The 20,847-nt window shown below is 40.3% G+C and overlaps 1 protein-coding gene across 4 annotated transcripts in view; it reads left to right on the top strand.

Annotated features, from left to right (window-relative positions):
* Nucleotides 1-20,847, top strand: part of GHR (growth hormone receptor) — a 187,703-nt gene that overhangs the window by 110,050 nt on the left and 56,806 nt on the right. Inside the window, exon 1 of one of the 4 annotated variants that reach the window (XM_045021176.1) lies at nucleotides 8,320-8,338. The exons of the other annotated variants lie outside the window; for them this stretch is intronic. The gene's annotated coding sequence lies outside the window, so the exon portion shown is untranslated. Of the gene's footprint in view, nucleotides 1-8,319; nucleotides 8,339-20,847 lie in introns of those variants that run through there. 4 annotated transcript variants of the gene reach the window in all.

Here is a 20,847-nt window from a genome sequence, read left to right on the forward strand (position 1 = left end):
CATCACTGGAAGTTAAAAAAAAAAAATTGGACAAACACCTGTCGGGGATGGTCTAGGTTTGCTTGGTCCACAATGGTGAGAGGTGTGGGGAGTGGACTTGATGACTTCTCGAGGTCCCTTCCAGCCTTACATCTGTATGATTCTATGATTTTTCTGCTACTGAAGAGACACCTGTGTAACCTCTTGCAGTACTGTGCACTGCCCTGTTTATGCTAGAGTTTTAGGAAAGCCATTTATATTAAAAAGGCAAAGTAAAATGTTCTTGCACAACATAAATTAAGTATATGACCTAAGATAATAGTGAAAATTTGCTGGCATCTACAGGTAACCTACATTTTCAGCCAAGTTCATTTAATTGTTAACTCACTCATCCTCTGAACTACAATTAAGGCAGCCTGTAATGAGCATGCACGTGCAGCTAAGTTAGCATTGTAGGTAACTGCCTCATCTATTCCGACTGTGAATCTTTTTGTTCACCAGAGAAGCCTGTGCTCAACTCAGAGCTCAACGCTTCCTGCTGTGAAGAAGTGTCAACCCACTTCTCAGGGAAAATCACCTATATGTTGGGGGAACCTTTCAGGGCCACAGGAGTAATGCATTGTTCGTGGGCTTGATAACTCCCTTTCTGATAACTCTTCCCTTTCTTAATCAAGCCCATTTGCACAACAGGCAGTCCTAAAAACTCATCAGAAAAACCAAGTAGCCATCTGGAACATGACCCATGCCTTTCATAGCTAGTAAAAAAGAGCTGAGAACTTCTAGAACCCCCTGCTAATGGGAAGAGTCAATATCTCCTTATAGGAGGGAAATCTCCCTCTCCCCTCCAAAGCATGCCATTATCCAGCCAGCATTTAAACCACCACTTGATGCAGCCTACCTTGGCATTTGGCACCCAATATCCAACCTCCCATTCCTGAGCAAGCTGATTTAGAAAGGTCACATCCATCCCCACAGAGATACTTTCCTTATCATGAAGTCCTTCCAGTTAGGCTTCAGGAAGGCAGAGAGAGTGCTGGTGGCATTTGATTTGGTTGCCCATGAAATCCTGCTGTCCTGTCTCAGAGGTACTACAGGATCACACTGCGAGATGGCTTTGCTCATTCCTCTCAGGCTGCAGAGAAGTGTGTAGGGTCACATGCTTCTCCAGAACCCTCACCACTGGAGTTCCACCAGCATCCATCCCTCTCCCCATCCTGTTCAGCATCTATAAGCCAGCAGGAGAGATTGTGGAACAAGATGGACTAAAATGCTAGCAACATGCAAATGACATGGCAACCCTACATCACTTCACGTCAGATGCAGAGAATACCATCCCTCAGCTACCTGAGGGCTTGGCTGAGATTAGCCAAGGATGGACGAAGAGTGGTCTTCTGAAGCTGAATCCAGGAAAGACTGCAGTGATGCTGGTGGGCAAAGGAAAGCAGTAATTGGCTCATCCTTGCAACACTTCTGTGAGGTAGATGGATAGATAAGTATTACCCCTGCTGAGGGAGTCATGAGCTTATAGTCGAGTCTGTAATTCCACAAGACCAGCAAAATGAAATGGGAGTGATGTGGTGTGGCAAAACCCCATCACAGGCTGGAAAGGGGTGTGATGGAAGACACCCTTATATTCACACTCTATGGACTATTGTAATCTTTGTACATGGTGTGCCTTGTGAGGTGTCATTTCAAAACTCCTAACTTGCTGATCAGTAATATCCTGATGAAATGTGTGTCAACATCATATGTGATTCTCATATACGTGTCATCATATAAGATTCTCCTGTATGAGGATATTAAGTTGGCAAACTGTCTGTATGAACAAAGGAATGTGTGCTTGCCTTAATTTGCATTTAAACAATAAACAGAGTAATCAATTAGAAAGGGAAAATGAAGGAAGCTCAAACAGGTGAGGGGAAAAAACAGCAGGTAAAATCCTTCCACATAGATTCTTTGTCTCCTGGTTCTCAGCTGGAAATGTTTTTCAGGAGGTGATCTACAACTATAAAAAGGAGGGGCAAACATCCCAAAGCATCGTCTGTCTCCCTCCCCTTCCTCCCACATTCCCTCCCTCCCCCCATCACATTCTCTGCACCTAAGAAGAAAAAGGAAATATCAATTAGACTCGTGTGGGGTCCTGGCCTAAAGAGTTTGACCAGTAATCTCTCTGCAAGCATGTGATGAAAAATTTTGCTCGACCCTAATATAGTTTGTTAGGCTCTAGAAAGCGTTTTATCTTTTTCTTGAAACCATTTCTGACTTTTATTCTTCATTACTTGTACTCACTTAAAATCTTTTTGTAGTTAAACTTATTTTATTGTTTCATCTAGTCTGGTATGTTTGTTAGTGTCTGGGTAACTTCATTTATCGTGGTATGCTGTTGTACAGTATTCATTTAAAGGAATAAGAAACTTAATATTTCTGAACTGAGAGAGAGCTGGACAGGGCAGGACAAACATTTCTGGGGGAAAAGTCCAGGACTGAGAGTGTGTTGGTATAACCACAGCTGGTGAAAGCTACGGTGTGACTGGCTGGCAGGCTGCAGAATGAATAGAGAAGCTAAAATTTCACTTGATTGGCTGCCACCTCCCCACTTGAAAGCAAGAAGAGGAACAAACCAATGTCCCCAACAACAAAGCCCATCAACAGAAAGCAGTACTACAGAGAAAATGTCACCAGCTAATTTTAGGACATTCCCTTGTATCCCCTCGAGAAGCATAAATATTATAATACTTTGCACCTCTATATATTTTACATATGAGGACCTCAAAATGGTTTGTGAAGATTAATCAGGTCTCACAATGATCCTGGGAGGTGTGTAAATAAGCACAGACTTTTAAACTGAGCTCAGTAGCATTTTGTCCAAGGTTGTTCCTCTGGTGGATAGGGAATAGAACTGAAGAGACCTGGCTCACAGTCCATTGTTAAATAGAAACATGAGAACTAAACACAAAACGAGATTACTACATTGATCTTTTCTACCTCCATAGAGTAAACTCATGGATTAAAAAAGATAGCATATTTGTATCTCACCAGTTCAGTAAAATCCTATTATGCAGTCAATTACAGTTCATGAAATACTAGACCAATTTTTCAGACAGCTTGTCTTCAGAAGAACATTGGATCCTTCTCCTCTTTGTTATACTAATGGTAGTACATGCTGACGTCTTGTGATGTAGGCCAAAAGCACCCAAGCATTTCCTAGTTATTAGTGGCAGGCTGTGTGAGACTTTTAAATAGAGAATGTTTTTTAAAAAGATACACATTTTTAGACCAACTTACAGGAAAAACAACTTTCTCCTTACTCTTGCTTGGTGTGTATCAAGACAAGGCTCAGAGGGTGTCTAGGGAGTGGAAAGTCCTCCATCTCCTCAGCTGGAATTCCTGTACCAGCCTTTCTTGCAGCACTAGCTTAGGAGACGTGTTTGGGAGGACTCGAATGCACTGAATTTCATCTAGCCTCATTTAGCCCACAGTCCCTAAGTGCAATTTAGCTCAGCCTCAAGATATAAGTAATTTTTGATGTATTTTGTTAATGTATGTGGTGGCCGCTCCCTGGCCTGTGTGAAAGAAGTCTGCCGGTCTGGTCTGTCTGTTTGAGAGCATGTGTGTCCATGTAACAGTTGACACTGACATTCTTAGTGGTAGTCTCAGTAAAAAACCAAGGACTGATTGGGACACAGTGCTTTGAGAGACTTGAACAGGGTTGAGCATATTGGTAGGTGGAGTGGGAAGCTTGCACAGCCACTGACTGTACTATACTTGTCTTGTGGTAAACAACAAAACTAAATGTCCAGAAAGGGCAAATGGTTTTGCAGCTAAGACACTGGTCTGGAGTTGAGAGATAAGGGTGCAATTCCTGGGTCTGCCACAGAGCTTCCACAGTGTCTTTGATAAATAATTTAATCTCTGTGCCTCAGCTACCGATCAGTGAATAGGGGATAACAGTTTCCCATTTTACAGGGGTGCTTTGAGGATAAACTCATTAAAGTGTTTTGTGTTGCTCAGATACTGTGGAGATGGGACGATTTAAGTCCTAGGTAAAGGACTATAAATCTGGCATCTGTCACCAGCATTAGATTTGTTGTATAAAGTTAAATAGTTACATAACTGATAGCCCAGCTCCTTAGCTGGTATAAATGGCTGTTGCTCAGTTAACTTCAATGGATGGGTGACTGGAAAAGTGTCATCCTATTCATATATCTCTGCACAAAATTGCGTGCTTGCAGAAACCACACTCCCCTTCCACATGCAAGCACAGAAACTTCTATTCCTCCATAACAAATTTTCTGTTGTAAACTATGGAATGAGTTCATTTCTGAATCTCAATAGAGCTTGTGTTTAGGCATATTCTTCAATCATTCTCTGCAAATATATGCATTTGTCGTTCATCTCTTCCCTCTCCGCCCTTGATGGCATATTCAAACTGAGATGTAAAAACATCCTGCAGCTTTAATATTCTTGGCAGCCTCAGCAACATCTCTAACAATTTTCTTACTGGGCTGTTCAAGGAGTTAAGGATACCCAGAATGCTGCTTTCTGTTGCTGGGCTCCATTGGACACATTGTTGTGTGTTCCTCTTTTTGGTTTCAAGCTGGAAGGAGGCAGCCAGTAAACAGAAATTTTAGCTCTTCTTCCTTCTCCATTAGTTCCCCTATTTGCATCCTGGCTCCAGATACTGTCAAGTCTGCTTGGACTTGGGGAAACATCATTTTAAATCCAGGAGACAAAGAAAAGTCATATACAAACAGAAAAATGACTGTATCAGTGACATTTTTACCACTGTAACAAACCTGCAGTCCTAATGATGACTTAAGGGAATGGTAATAGGATACATAGTTTTTCACTTCTAGTTCATCAATTAGAAACTATCCTTATGGTAGTAAAGGACTAAAAATCATAACCATTTGAAAGCTTTTAGATAACTGTATGAAACCAGTTTTCCTGAATCCATCAACTTTACATTCCTGAAACTATCACCTTTGTTAAATTCTCAGCAGAGGAAGCTGAGGACTTGTAGAAATCTAAGCACTCTGTCATCACTTGAGACAAGGAGTTCTCAAACTGGGGGTCACGAGTACATGCACGAAACAGAGAGCAACTGCTATAAAATATAATTTAAATCTAGCGTTTTAGAAAATTACACACACCTTTCCGTCCTAATGTAGTATATTTACTTCAAAGAGTACTGTAGACATATAATGCAGTGATCGTTGTTCCTAAACACAAGATATATTTGTATTATCACCACTTTAAGGAAATTGGACTCTGGAGATTGTAGTATCATGTGTGCAGGTTTGTTGTCTTTACACTAAAAAGATGGGACTGGGACAACATTAAAGGGCTTCATTGTTCAGCAGCTGAAGAGCTGCATTAAACCACAGACCAATCAGAGCACAGAGATCACCAAAAAAAGTAGTTTATAATTTAACAGTCAGAGACCCAGACAGGGGCAGTGTTGGGGGGGATATCTGAGGGATATAGCCCCACCAAAATTTGCCTAAAACATCCCTCATAGCCACCCCTCTCAGCACAAAGGTCAAACATTACGCAGAAGTAAGGGTAGTATGATATGGCATTGCCACCATTAATTCTGCGCTGCTGCTGCTGGTGATGCTGCCTTCAGAGCTGGATGCCCAGCTTGCAGCCATCACTCTCCGGCTGCCCAGCTCTGAAGGGTAGTGCCTGCCACCAGCAGCAGCACAGAAGTAAAAGTGGCAATGGGGCACTAAGTCTGCAGTGAAAAGTGATATTGACAAAGTTTCTTCATGCCCCCCCCCAGTATTAAACAATAACTAGTTAAAGAGAGAACTTTTCTGCTTATAATAACAATTTGATAAAAATGTCTTTTAGTCTTAATTTGAAAGTGGTGAGAAAAGGTAATTTCATTTAAAACAATAGGGTTATAAGTTTAGCATTTAAAATAGTGTTAAATATAAAAAAAATATTTAATTTATAAGGGGGGGCAGTCACACTCGGACGCTTGTTGGCGGAAAGGGGTTGCCAGTACTAAAAGTCTGAGAACCATTGCTCTAGACACAGTCTTCGCAAATCAAGTCTGAAGCACATTGGTGGAATATTATGGAGAAGGCTGCATTATTACTGCCTCTGCTGTATATGGGCTTTGGTTTAGCCAAAGAACATCAATAGTCAAGGTTGTCCATTTAGCACCTCTTGTGAGCCAGTGACAACACGAATATTAGAACACAGTGCCTGGCTTTTTGTCCATTGTTCAAAACATTGGTCTAAACTGCAGCTTCCATATATATATCTCCTGGGTAGCTTTAAAAAAGGAGTTGTACCCTCTATCAAGTCTGTTGCTCAAAACACCACCTGTGGGAGGACATGCTGCATGTTGATGTAACATCCAGAATAATGGAAGGGAAAAAACTTGCACCTCTTCCTCTAAATGAGTGACTGATGTGTCACTTGTTTAATGAGACGGGGGAAGGAAGAGGGCAAGTTTTGGATATAGGTTTCCTTATCAAACATTCTATGGGGTGTGATTGATGTAGTAACATACGGTCAGATTTTAAAGGTACTTAGGTGCCTAAAGATGCAGATAGGCACCTAGTGGGATTTTCAAAAGTACCTAACTCCCACAATCCCGCCCCCTCACTTAAAGAAAGAAAGAAAGGGGCAACATCGCCTAGAAAAATCTTGTCCATAAAAAGGTTGAGAATTTTAAAAACGGACAAGTAACACCTCATAGGACTAAAGCTGAAATAAGGTAGCAAACACATTTTAAAAAAATTTTTCCTATGTGCTTTTGTCAACACACTGCATGTTACCCAGTTTCCCTGCTTCCTTGTATCATAACTTATCAAGAGAGAAATTGAATAACTGGAAAGACATGAGCAGAAAACCCCTTCACAAAAGTGTTTTTATTCTTTTTAGAGGACTTTATTTAAATATGGTCTTTTATTTAAAGTGCAGTCAGAAAATTGATTTGTTTTAAATTGACCTTTTTAAAAAATCAAGTTGACAGTGGCCCCTTAGTTTTTTTTAATTTATCAGTAAAATATTAATGCTACAAATTTAAATACAGATCAAGAAATGAAGAAAGTTAATGTTCCCTTTGCAAAGGTAACCCATCTACCCTGCGTTACATATATTATTGATAACATTACCTTAAATTTATATGATAAATACAATGTGGACAACTTAGAACTTACATTGTTTTATTTTATTTCTCGAGTGCTGTGTATTTAAATTGATATCAACTGTTTAAAATTATATACTAGTTACAGAATAGTGTTCATACATGCAGTATAATTTTAATGGTGATTGTAGAACCCTGGGCATAACTGGAGTTTTCTGATACTACCTGACACTTAGTGGTGATGTAATTATGTGTGTGATGTAAAGTGTTTTCTTTTACGGTGTATAATACTTCATATATAGGATAGTTGATTCTATACAAGGATATATTTTAGATGGCCCTATTTTAATCATTCCACTTACCTTTTGAAACATGAACAAAAATCTGTAACAAAATAGACATCTCCATTGAGGCAGTACCTTATAAACAATTTTTTTAAAGGCACTTGAAAGTGCTTTCAAAAACAAAATCCCTGCATGTAAAGTGGGTGCAAAATAATAGCTTGTATTTTGCTACATTTTTATTCTGAATAAATACTGTGAGCTTTCACCATATTTAAGTTAGACCTAAGGTTACCCTGTGCTTTTTTAAACTGCCGTACTTTGCACATAGACAATTTAAGCCCTTTGAACACAACTTGTTTCCCTTTGTTGTTTAAAGTTCAAACATGTTCTGTTGGCTTTTATCACCAGTGAAAATCATTTGCTACTCTAGATGTTTACAGTAGTTGGTTCACAAAGCCTAGTGAAACACAGTATACTAAATCTGTCTGGCATTAAAACAAAATCTGAGCAGATTTTTTCAATCTCTAACCATTTGACACAAGGATATGGGGGGCGGGCGGTGGCACAGGTTCTCTAAAGAAATTTGCTTGTCCTGGAAGTAGAATTCCTTTTTATCCCTGGTATAGCATGGGCACCCCTTCCCCCCACTGCCAAATGCTTCAACCCTATTCTTGTGTGATCATCTTCCCTTCCTACAGGGTAGTTCTGGCTCCAGGCCAAATCAACACGATCTCTTTTCTGTACTGCCAGCAAGAAAGGAAAGATTTCTGTGGTTAAGGCAGTAGACAGTAACTTGGGACTTGTCTACACTATGCTGCAGTGCAGACTACAGGAGTGTGAATTGCAGAGCCCATCAAAGTGGTGTGATCAAATTGCCCTGTGTGAATGCCGCTGTTGTGAACTAAAGGGTTCTTTGGATGCTGAGAAGTCCTTCAACCAACTGGAGTGGAAGAACCTCATACAGGTTTTGGTAAGGTTTGGTCTTTGAAATTAGTTTTATAGGGGACTATTGGCCATGAGCATCTGCTTTGGTTCTGGTCCGTGATTCTCCACCTTTTTCGTTTGTCTCAGGTGCAAGGCAGGGTTGTATGTTATCCCTCCTGCTTGTTCTGGCAATGGAGCCATTTGCAATAAAGGTGAGAAATTAGCCAAGGGGATTTGAACCCAAAAGAGCTTGGTATGCTGAAGATGTCTTGTTATATTTGCTGGAGCAAGACACCTCATAAAAAAAATTATACAATAATTGATTTTTGGAGTTAGGGAGATATCAGGCTTCAAAATGAACTATGATAAATCTCAAATTTTAGGAAATAATAGTCTCAAAAGGGTCAAAACAAACTGTCAGCTACATAAATTCAAAGGGTAGAGGAAATTTAGGAATAAATATTGTGGAGAAACAAATTTTTTTTCAGGCAAACTTCCCTCCAATGTGGAATAAAGTAACAAAAGACTTGGAGGAATGGAACAAATATGAAATTTCTTGGCTTGGCAGGGTAGCCTTGAATGAATGTCCTTCTGAAGTTGTTTTTGTTTCAGTAAATCCCTGTGGTATCTCTGACATGACATTAAAAACTATCAAAACTCCTATGTAAACATAAAAGACCATGTGAGTTCTAAAGTTCTGTATAAGCCTACAAAGTGGGATAACTCTAATATGGTTATTTATTATGCATCACAATTTTTTCTTATCTGTCAGACTCGATGGACCAGATCCTCAGCTGTTATAAATCATTAAAAGTCAATGGAGCTGTGCCAGTTTACACTACCAGCATCATCAGATTAATAAAAATGCTTACATGCCCTTCCAGCCATTAAAATGAAAATACTATAGGTACTATTTATCTGTCTTTAGGTTCCTTTATGTGGTTCATCTGTCCGAATAAGATGGACATGACCCACTGCATAACTGCATGCATCTGGCAAAAATCCTTTCTTTCCAAAGCCTAGTTAGTGGTTTTTTTTAAATTAACAGCTTAAAGAGAAGAATCTTGGTTTCTGTGCATACTAAATTAAAAGAGAAAAATAAATATCATACAATCAGCAAATCTTTTATGAATTTGCCAATGTTGCACATCAGATTAGATTAGGAGTAGGCAACCTATGGCACATGTGCCAAAGACGGCACGCGAGCTGATTTTCAGTGGCACTCACACTGCCTGGGTCCTGGCCACCGGTCTGAGGGGCTCTGCATTTTAATTTAATTTTAAATGAAACTTCTTAAACATTTTTAAAACCTTGTTTACTTTATATACAATAATTCAGTTATATATTATAGATTTATAGAAAGAGACCTTCTAAAAACATTTAAATGTATTACTGGCACGCGAAACCTTAAATTAGATGAATAAATGAAGGCTCGGCACACCACTTCTGAAAGGTTGCCGGCCCCTGGATTAGATAAATGACTGTTATCAGCCGACGAACGGTTTTGCTTTCTAGAGCTAAAGTGCTACCCAAAAAATAAAAAAACCTGTAGTACAGTAACTCCTCACTTAAAGTGGCGGGGGGTCCTTCCGGCACTTCGGCGGCAGGTCCCAGGTAGGTCTTCGGCAGCGGGGGCCCCCCGCCGCCGAAGACCCCAGACCCCCTGAATCCTCTGGGCGGCCCTGCTCCGTAGAGTGGGGAGGGGAGGGACACGACAGGGCTCAGGATGGAGGGAGTGTGCTGGTAGCAGCTGCTGTCTCAACTTCCTGGTCTACTTAAAAAGGCAATCTACTTAGAGTGGTTCAGCGTATTTAAAGGGGCAATGCGTGTCTGTGTGTATGTGTCTGTGTCTGTCTGTGTGTCTCTCTCTCTCACACACACACACACACACACACACACACACACACACACACACACACACACACGATGTGTGTCTCTCTGCCATGCTGTCTCCCCTCCCTCCATTTGTGCTGCCTTGTAGAGTATGAGGCTACATTAACAACAATGTGTTAACCCTTGAAGGCTCAGCTGAGTTCTAGTTCATCATTTAGCAGTAAGGTATTCCCTGGGAAATATCCCACCCTCTGATTCCACCACCTCAACTAAACTTCACCATCATCATTGCTGTGTACAGTATTAAATTGTTTGTTTAAAACTTATACTGTGTATACATATATATTATATAGTCTTTGGTGAAAAAAATTTCCCTGGAACCTAACCCCTCTATTTACATTAATTCTTATGGGGAAATTGGATTTGCTTAACATTATTATGCTTAAAGTCGCATTTTTCAGGAACATAACTACAATGTTAAGCAAGGAGTTACCGTAGTTCTACAGGCCATCTGTAACTGGAGAGCATGCACTGAAGGAGATGTTTGGTGCTTCCAGCTATTCTGTAAGGAGAGAGGGAATTCTTCTAGATACTCAGTCCCCTTACACTGCCACCAAATACTGGCACAAGTCACATCTACATTTTGAGCTCGGGTGTGTTTCTCCTGCTTGCGTACACATACTCACACTACCTCTAATTGAGCTAGTACAAGTATAAATAACATTGTAGTCACAGTAGAGCGGGTAGCATGTACCCACGGGTGCTTCATCATGGGTTTTGTGATATTCATGATTCCAGAGGAATACAATGGTCTTGGCAATTCACTGATGCTGGAGAATTGAGTATAATTTATTTGATCTAAAGTCTTACAGTTTAGGGGGTTTAACTGTGGATTTGGTGGGTCGTTTATTGTTGGTTTTTTTGAGGTATGTGGGGAGAGAATACAATTCGTATAGAAGATGTTATATACAATAATTAATTAAATAACATCTTCCATGAAAGCTGTAATTGGAAAATAGTCACTTCCTAAATCTAAACTCTCACTATTTTTGTTTTTTACATAGACAACAATGGCAGTTACTAGAATAATTTTTCAGCCTTTGCTTTAAAGTACAGCTCAGCAGCTACACTCAGATTAATTCTAATCATAATTAATTTGTTGCAGACAAAAGTTGTTAAATTGAACATCCTAACATTTAGAAAAATAGCTCTCTGAAACTCTTTTTACATGTGTTGAAAATGAATGTATTTACACTCAACATACTTTTAATGAGATCAACAACTTTAGAATAATTTCCAATGGCCCACAGTACAACCTCAGTAATAGCAGCAGCATGAACATTATGTTCTGTTAACATGAGATAATATGTAGTATTGAGAAGCAAGATCCAGTCTCAATACTAAATAAATAAGACAAGATACCTGTGCAATTTTATAAAACGTACAGTGTAAAGCCAAAAATAGTTACTCAACAATAATGAAATTCTTTATAATATCGTGTTCCATTCTAGGCTCTTAAATGAACATTTAATTAGCCTTCATATTCCGTGGACCTTATATATGGAAATAATGTGTATAGGTAAAAATTAATACTTATTTACCTTCTATCTGATGTTTTTAAAGTATTTATTTTTACAAACATTAACTGAATTAAAGTTCAAAGGACCCTTTTTATGTCATAAGTATTATCTTTGTTTTACAGCTAACCAAGCCATACAGAGGAAATTCAGTGACTTGCCACCAGCCATAAAGGAAATCTGTGGCAAGGTTGGGGATAGAACCTAAATCTTCCAGCTCTTTGACCTATGCCTTAATCATAAGACCATGCCCCCTTCTTACTTCCTGACTTTCACATTTTTCCCTGTTAGTAATAGATATGGATTATTTTTTTAAACATGAACAGCAGCTGTAGATCACAGTTAAATAATGCTTCGAGGAATCATTTTTCACTAGTACATTATTTGCAATATTTTAAACACTACAGTTATATTATCAAACCCTTGTGAGACCTATAATGAAAGGTCAAATCTGTTATTTCAGATGTCTTTATGTATAATTAGAAGTTTAATAATCATTCCTCTTAAAGCATTGATTTGGAAATACTAACATGTTGTGCTGATAACACGGGAGCTACATTCATGCTGAGAAGCATCGTTTGTCTGCAGCTTCTGTCTGGCTTTTGTTCACCCCTTGTTTCAGATGCTCACTGACTGCAATTAAACATGAGATGAGGCTTTTCACTTGTGTTTGCTGTGCATGCAAAGCTTTATATCCCTATTAGTTTATTGGGATCAAAAGCTCCTGGCACATCATGTCTAGACAACTTAAATTATTTATGAAGTATAATTTGTGATTTTTGAAAATTGTCCTTATTGAAAGCCGGCAGTTGCTTTTACAGACATAGCAGAAAAGATGGCTGTTAGAAAGGCAAAATAAACATGCAAAGTGTAGAGAGAGAATGTCTAGTCTGTGCCATTTAGTAACTATGAATTTACAGAAGTGTGTTCTAAATGGATCCTTCTAGCTAGGATATAAAAATTAGACTTCTGTGGGGGGCAGTTGTAAGAAAATTTGAAGAAAAACAAACAAACAACTTTCTACCACCAGATGGGGACAAATGTCTGTGTGTGTATGAGAGAGAGATAATAGTTTGTTTCCCAAAGAAGAGAGAGTTTGTAGTATTAGTGCCCACACAGAAAATGAGGCTGGTTAGCAGAGGGGGGATGGGAGAATAAAAAACTCAGAAAAATAAGCAGTTGAAAAGCAAAGAGAAAGGCAGAAGTGTCTTTTAGTTTAGTTTTTGCATGCTTATGAATGTTAGTAATCGAGTCATTTGGGAAAATGCATCTTGCTTCTTGGTATCTGGAGTGATTCCCTTTGGGGAAACTGTGCTTTTGAAATCCTTTAAAAAAAATTCTAACTATTTCTCAAAGCCTAGCTGCTACTCCAGTCCTGAGTCTATGAACTCCATGTCACTGAGCTCAAGAATCCCTGCCCTACTTAAATAAGTGGATTTGTGCAGTTTCAAGGTTGAATGACACTTGTGTAGTATGTACCAATAACCGTCAACTGATGTAAGTGAATCAATAAAGGAGCATTTTTATCTGCCTTGATTTCATAGTCCTCTTTAAAATGATCACATAGAAAACAAATTTATTCTATTTAACTTGAGAGGAATATGAGTACATTATTGGGGGTAGGCATCTATATTTAAACCTATATGGAGAAGGAAAAGGTCAGCCTAGCCCTACTGTACAGTTATTTTTAATTAAATTGTTATATGGGGCAACATCATCTTTTTCCAAAGGAACATGTCTTCTGGGCCCAGATCCAGGGGGTGAATTTGAAGTGCACATAGTGCAAGTCAAGGGTGGCATACAGAGGTGGGCTCTGAAAATTGAGGGATATAACTTAACTCTGAAAAGAATCAAGGACAAACTCCCATGTATTTACTGCATAACTTTTAATGGAGGCAAGTGTAACACCGACAGACCCTGGTCATCATCAGGTGGAATTGAACCTGGGCCCTCTGGAGCTTAGTGCATGAGTCTCTACTGCATGAACTAAAATCTGTATGGCTGTTAGCTAAGGCTGTAGAGCAAACTCATTACTCTTGCTCTCACTGTGGTCTTGGTGCCACTAGATGGGACAGAACACCACAGGTGTGTGGGTTACACAAGCACTTGATGCAAGTAGGTGCAGTGAGAAGAACAATTGTGATGAGTCTCAGGTATTTTGCAGGTTTGTTCATCCATCAATGTGCTCAGTCATCATCCCTGCTGAAATGGCAGAGATTCCATGGCAAATCCTTATTACTCTTGCTCTCCAAATACAGTTCAGCTCAATTGAATCCTCTTTTTAAACTCTCTAATATTAAATAGTCCATAAAGAATATTTATTGTTCTCCAGAAGCTCACTTTTAGGTAGTATCAGAATTCTGCTATGGGAGATACTTAGGAAAATATATTGTATCAGGCCTATGTGAAACAAGTGTGACCGCCTCAGTTCTGTTGCAGAGAATAGGTTTTTATATCTCAAACACCCACTATAACTGGCATTTTTGTTAGCCATCTAATTGGAAAGCCACAAACAGGTCTGGAGATGGCAGTATTCTTTCATATGCTAGAAAGAGGTTCTGTACCTCTAGGTCTTGGTAAAATCACATTGGCTTGCACTGCTGCCTGGTCAGAGGCAACAGCCACTAGTTTTTTGTGCTTTTTGTGGCGCTTCTCTCAGCAAAACCCATAATCTGACAATCCACGTTCCTTGTAGACCCACAGTGTACGTGAGCCACACCTGAGTGTGGAGACGCCTTTACCTTTCCACTACTTGTCATGGTGAATAGCTGGGTCTGTTTTCATGCAAACTTGCATGGCGTGCAGGGATCACAAGCAGTAGATAGCTTAGGATGGGAGAACTCTGCTTTCTGGAAAGTTTTCATTTGAAGTCACAGATGACCGAGGACTGATCCTAGCTATAAGACTAAGTTATTTTAAGCACCAAAAAGTGCAGTAATCACTTTGGAATTCCCAGTCTGGAGGGACTTTTTTTTATTATGTAATGAATTGGAATTTAAACATGAAAACACAAGGAAACTTATTTAGACCTGGACATTTGCTGACTGCTATAGCTATGACTAGATTTACAGCAAATCAGAAAGTGTCACTTGTGTCCATACATCTAAATCAATTCTGTAAATTAAAATAGAAACTGACTGAACAGAGCAGATACTATAGATTTGCTACACAGTTTGAAGTAAATGTCCTTGTGGAATATTGCTGTGGAGTCTGCGGAAGGATGCTTAGTGAATTACCAATTCCAGAATGTATATGCTCTGACTCTTAACACAGATCTTTTACTGGTGCCAAATATTTCATGCCTGCAGCTTTCTTTGGACTAAAATGTCTGAAAAGCCTTTTAAATTAACATTGGGTTGTATGGCTGTCCTATTTGTTGTGTGCATGTTTGTTGACACTCTGATTTGGTATCTGTTTTCTGCACTAGGGTAGATATAATCTTTGACTATGTTAGGCACTGAAATTGTTTCATTATATTCTGGTATGTTCTTGCTCTGTCAAAAGACAGAGTTTCGAAAGTGCCTATGTGTAAAGGATTTTCTGGCAGGAACTTATTTTGGCAGCTAAGGTTGTTAAAGAGGCCAGGACTTCTTTGGTCAAATGAATCTTTAAAGGACAGGTGGCTTCAAGCCCCTTCCCTTTCTCATCCCCCTCCTTCAAAACATTCTTGAAATTCCAGCCCCCAAACTTTGCCAGAATAAGGTGGCATTGGGGATTGTGCTGAGGTGACAAGCACCCACTGTCTCAACTCTGGATTTGTTTCCCAATCCTTTATATTTAGCTACAGAACTCCTGTTAAAGACAATAGAATTCGGTTGCTAAATGCCTTGAAGCTGTTCAAAGATGTGGAGGGTTTTTTGTTTTGTTTTTTGTTTTTCGTAGAAATTTCTTCATTCCACTGAGTTGTGTGAAGCCATCCCAAATGTGTCCCTTTGTGCCAAATCTTGGTTCAATTGAAGGCAGTGACAAACTCCTATGGACTTCAGTGAGATCAAGATTTGGCTCTAAGAGCATCATACTGGTATTGGTATTACTAAGCTTTTTCTCTGAGTGTCTTTCTAAGCTCTCACTAGTATATTCAGGAGAATCTTCATCCAGCTGTAACATCTTAGAGCAGCGTTTCTCAAATGTGGCCACCATGGCCACTTGCGGCCACCAGGGGCTTTTCTTGTGTCCACAGCTTCCTGGGCTCTGATTGGGAGGGAGGGAGGGAAGGGCAAAGTAGCAGCCCCACCCTGTTGCTCCTGGATGTACTTCCTTGGTGTTGGTTGCTGGGGCCACCAACAGGGGTTGGGCCAACACCTGGGGCACAACGCTGGAGGAGTTGGCAGCAAGTGACTTCCCCCACCTTCCCGGGGTGGTTGGGATCAGGCTTTGGGCTGCAGGCACGGCACGGCAGCAGGCCCCAGCCTCCAGCTGCGGGGCTTCAGACTCTAGTCCCCGGCTGCCTCCTCCACCCTCCCATCCAGGGCTTAATTTGTCCCCAAATTAAGTAAGTCTGCTGTGAAAAGTGATACTTGTATGTTGGTTGATATCACTTTTCACAGCAGGCTTACTAGCTAGCAATAAATAAATTTGATGATTTGGACATATCTATGTGCATATTTATTTGTTTTTCCTAAAGCTAATTAAGTACTTCAGGAAGAAGTGTGAGAGTGGCCACCAGCAAGAGTTGGTGGCCACAGGCTGAGGCCACCAAAAAATTTGTCCCGAGAACCCCTGTCTTAGAGGATGTTGTATCCCTGCTGTGCTTCCCTGAAGAAAAGCTCCCTCTTTGAGCTGCTGGGTACTTAGAAATTGTCCAGGAATTAAATCTTTTCCCCCCAGCTCTTCCAGGTGCACAGAATGGGTTGGAGAAAAAAGCAAGCATATAATTTCACTCCTTCATCCATCTTCCTGGGGCCAATTCTGCCATGCTTCATGAAAAACAACCAAAGAGAGAAAACAAATGTGAAGTCTCTCCATGGGAGGGATAGAACACAAGCACTATTGTGCAACTGTCTCACAGTCACCCCTGAAGCCCACAGGGAAACCCCTATATAATAATTTAAAGGTGCATATCCCTCCCACCATTACATATCTGCCTAAGCAACCCATAAGCACGTTTCTGTACCACTTAAGCCAAATTATAGCAGCTGTTGTGTGCAGTTTTTATACAGCTATAACATGCATTTGTGTGTGTCAAATACATGGCCAAAAATTATAAACCTAAAAAGAACTGGCCTAATTTTCAGAAGTCCTCAGCTCTCATGCCCCATGTAATTCTATAGAAAAGCTGCAAATGCTCAGTACCTTTGAAATCAGATCTCTGAAGTGTGCATGTATCTTTTAAAAAATAAATAAAGATGCATTCCATTTACATTTCTAAGTGGCAGGCTAGTTTTTATCTGTTGAAAGGCTGCATTTAAAAACCAGGCTACAGTATCCATTGCTAAATAGTAGCAGATGCAGCCCTACGTGCACAAGCATGTGTCAAAGGGACGTTTTGAAAACATACCAGAATGCACACTGCCAGACAGGAAGGGAATATGTGAAGTCTAAGCTGGGAGTTGTTAGGAAAGTTCAACATTTGTTCTGTACAGCTGGAGAGGCAAAGGGGCGATTGTTAAGAGTTCTCTACAAGTCCTACAAATTGAACTCTGTAAGGAGATGCTTCTTTCTGAATCCTTTCTTTAGTTGAGATGTGTAATCACCTATTCAAACATATGAGAGCTGCATTTAAGTTAGAGGAAACCATGATATAATAAATTTTCAATAAAGTGTTTTAAATAGTTTCAAATATTTACACCTACCCCTGAGTCCCCCAGACAATTTTTATGGTTTAACAATCATATTTTCCTATTTTTGAAAAATAAAGGTTTTTTTTCCCCTCCCTCCTCCACCATGTTGCTGTGTGAAAGATATACACAAGCAATGGGGAAATTGTCTGACTATACAAAGGAATGCAATGGAACTGGCTTAATAGGAATTGCTGTCAAATATATCAAATAAACTGTAGCCCGCGGAACAGAGAGAAACATTTTTTTCTGCAGTCTCTTATAGTGATATTCTTCAGTGGTTACTTGTTAACACTACTGTAAAAATATTTCAGACAGAAGTCTGACTTAGGTTAATAGTGTCTATGGAAGCATAAATGTGCAACTTTTTGGCTAGTAAATTGCTTCACTGGTCTCTCAAAGGTATCCCTTTTGCTCACCAGGGATGGGACAGAATGTTTAATATCAAATAAAAGCAGTTTATCTTTACAATAGTCAATAAATCTATTAAATTATGTTGAAAGGTCTCTGAACATTCCATTACAAAAATGTGGATACAATTTGTATTTTTAAAGCACTAAGATCTCCTGTATGTTTTATAACCCAAGAATTTTTTTTGCCAATGACTGGATTTGATAAAAAATAATATTGCTAGAAAAAGTTTATTCGATATTTAACTTAAATGCAATTAACGTGAGGAAGGTTGATCTTATGGTTAAGGCATAAGTTTGGTAACCAGGAGATGTGGGTACTGGAGTTATTGGTAACCAGGAGTTATTGGCTCTGGTTCTTATGTCCTGTGGGCAAATCACTTAACATCACTGCACATCATATCCTGTCTTTAAAACTGGGGTGGAAAATAAAACTTGGCCTATCACTCCTATAACGTATCCCTACAAATCAGGGTTTCTGCTTAGCTGAGAACAGTTGCTTTCACTGTCGATTGCAATTGTAGTTTTTATGATGTGCTCGGCTTTGTATTAGGAACTGGACTGAGTTAATCAACTTGTTTACATAGGCCACTGAGCACCCATCAGATTTCCAGTAACTGATTTATCAATAACAAAAATATCACTCTTTATAATGGGAACACTGTACTTTATCTCTTTCTTAGGATGGAGAAAGTTCCCCATGGCATTATCCTTCAAGTGTGGTTAATCATACTGTGAACCTTAATTTTTGTAACTGTATTGTGGAAAATAAACTACCTTGCATTCTGTATTTGTTACTGTCATCCAAATTTATTGCTTGCTGACAGACTAATGAATCACCGAGATTGATCAATAAAGTGGATGAACAATGCTCAATTCACTGTCAGTATGTTGGTATGTTCTTGTAGGATTGGCCAGTCGAGCTTTAAGACTTGATTTCTAGATTTCGATAGTGATGTACCAAAGTAAAACATCTTCTGGGCTTAGAAAGTAATAATCTTTCATAATGATGTGGCATTTTCTCCCTCCTTATGAGGATGCTCAGTAATCTCTTTCATCTCATGAGTTAAGGCTTTTTCTAGTCATGACAAAATTCTCCTTTTTAATGCATCATGGCATGTTACCTACTGTTGCATATCTGGAACTCCCATGGACAATAGAAATTCTCTGCAAAATAGGCTCTACTGTGGACAGGAGAAGAGAATGTTACTGTCATTGTGGTATAATTCCTACACTACTACTGCTTATAGCTCTATACAGATTGCTCAGTATCCATCAATAATAGAATGATTATAGGTAGCACTGCCTATCATTAAGGTTACCGACACATCCCATCATAAGGCCTGTTTTCAGTAGCTTATAACTTTGCTAAACTTTAAGTGTTTAAGCTGAAATTTTCTATGCTGAGTGTCTGTCTCAGGCAGGGGTGTGTGTGTGTGTGTGTGTGTGTGTGTGTGTGTGTGTGTGTGTGTGTGTGTGTGTGTGTGTGTGTAAAAGACAGAGAGAGAGAAACTTCGGCCAAAACAGTTCAGCATTTTCTGAGAAATGCAATGTTGTGCCTATTCTGGAGACTTTCTGTGAAAAACTCTAGTGCCCCCAGGCTTTGGGGCAGAGACTTGAAATTTGCCAGGAAAGTGGCCTTTGTGTCAGTGGTGTGCCGCTTTGTGAAAATTCACCTGAATTTGGCCACATTATAAGCCTTTGAAAAATGGTAATTTGCACATATTCTGTGCAATTTTAGTAGCTAAAATCTCCAGAGGTTCCTTCCTTACTAAGCATGCTCAAGCCCCTCATTGCGCCTAGTGCTGACCAGGCATGCATGTGCAATGCCAACAGACCCTAGTTGTCATGTCATCAGCCAGGATCAAACCTGGGACCTCTGGAGCTTAATACATGAGCCTTTACTGGATGAGCTAAAAGACACATTTCGTTTAGCCAAGCCTGTAGCAGCCTCATGAATGTCTAGCTGGTCGAGCTGCTGCCACACCAAGTAGACATGGGTTACACATGAACCATCCCCACAGCATGACTGAGCGTGCTCTAGCCCTGTGCTACAGGGACAAAGTCAGTGGCTACTACCAGATGCCCTGGGCTGGAATGGGGCCTGACACTAAAACAGTCAAAGGGCTGCAGCGGTGCTGTCAGTTCCCCCGCCCTCCCCATGGCTCCCAGTACGTGTAGTGGAGGAAGCCATCTGATTCAAGTACAAAGGGGACCAGAGCTGGACAAGAGGGGAGAAAAGAAGAGACTGGGACAAGGAGAGTGGTACTGGGGCTGGCTGGGCAAGGAAACGGGAGCTGGGAGTTGGGGTGGGGAGACTGGGGCTGGGCACTAGTGAGGGAAATGGAGGGAGAGCTGGGAGCCAGTTGGCTGGGTGTGGGGAGGGATACTGAGATTGAGCAAAGAGCTGGGGGAGGGTGAGAGACTGGACTAGGAGCCAATGGGGGATATGGAAGAGGGTGGGGAGAGAGGAAAGACAGATCTGACAAGAAGCTGGGATGCGGAGGAAGAACTGTAATTGGCTAGGCAAAGAGACTAGGACAAAGAGCCAGGAAGAGGACTAAGATTGGGGTAAGTAGCCCAGGGAAGGAGACTACAACTAGGAGCCAGTGTGGGGAGCAAAGAGACTGATTGAACAAGGAGCCAGGAAAGGGAACAGGGACTATCTGGACAAGATGACTGTGACGGGGGTGAAAAGCCTCAGGAGTGGAGTCTGGGACTGTGTAGGTGAGGAGAAACGGGCTGGCTCCAGGGGTAGGGAAGAAGCAGGACGGGAACAGGGAAAGGTTGGAGAGGACAGGGCAGAAGAGGTTAAGCTGTGCGGGGAACAGGCAAAAAAGTCTATGCCCACTAGAGCATGTGTGGAATGGAACCAATCCTCTGCTGTCAATAAATATCTGTGAAACTCACTGGCAAAGTATTCCATCCCCCTCTCGTGCTGGTTGATATAGAATTACT

Source organism: Mauremys mutica, chromosome 6 (assembly GCF_020497125.1).
Source record: "Mauremys mutica isolate MM-2020 ecotype Southern chromosome 6, ASM2049712v1, whole genome shotgun sequence".
NCBI classification, from domain to species: domain Eukaryota; kingdom Metazoa; phylum Chordata; order Testudines; family Geoemydidae; genus Mauremys; species Mauremys mutica.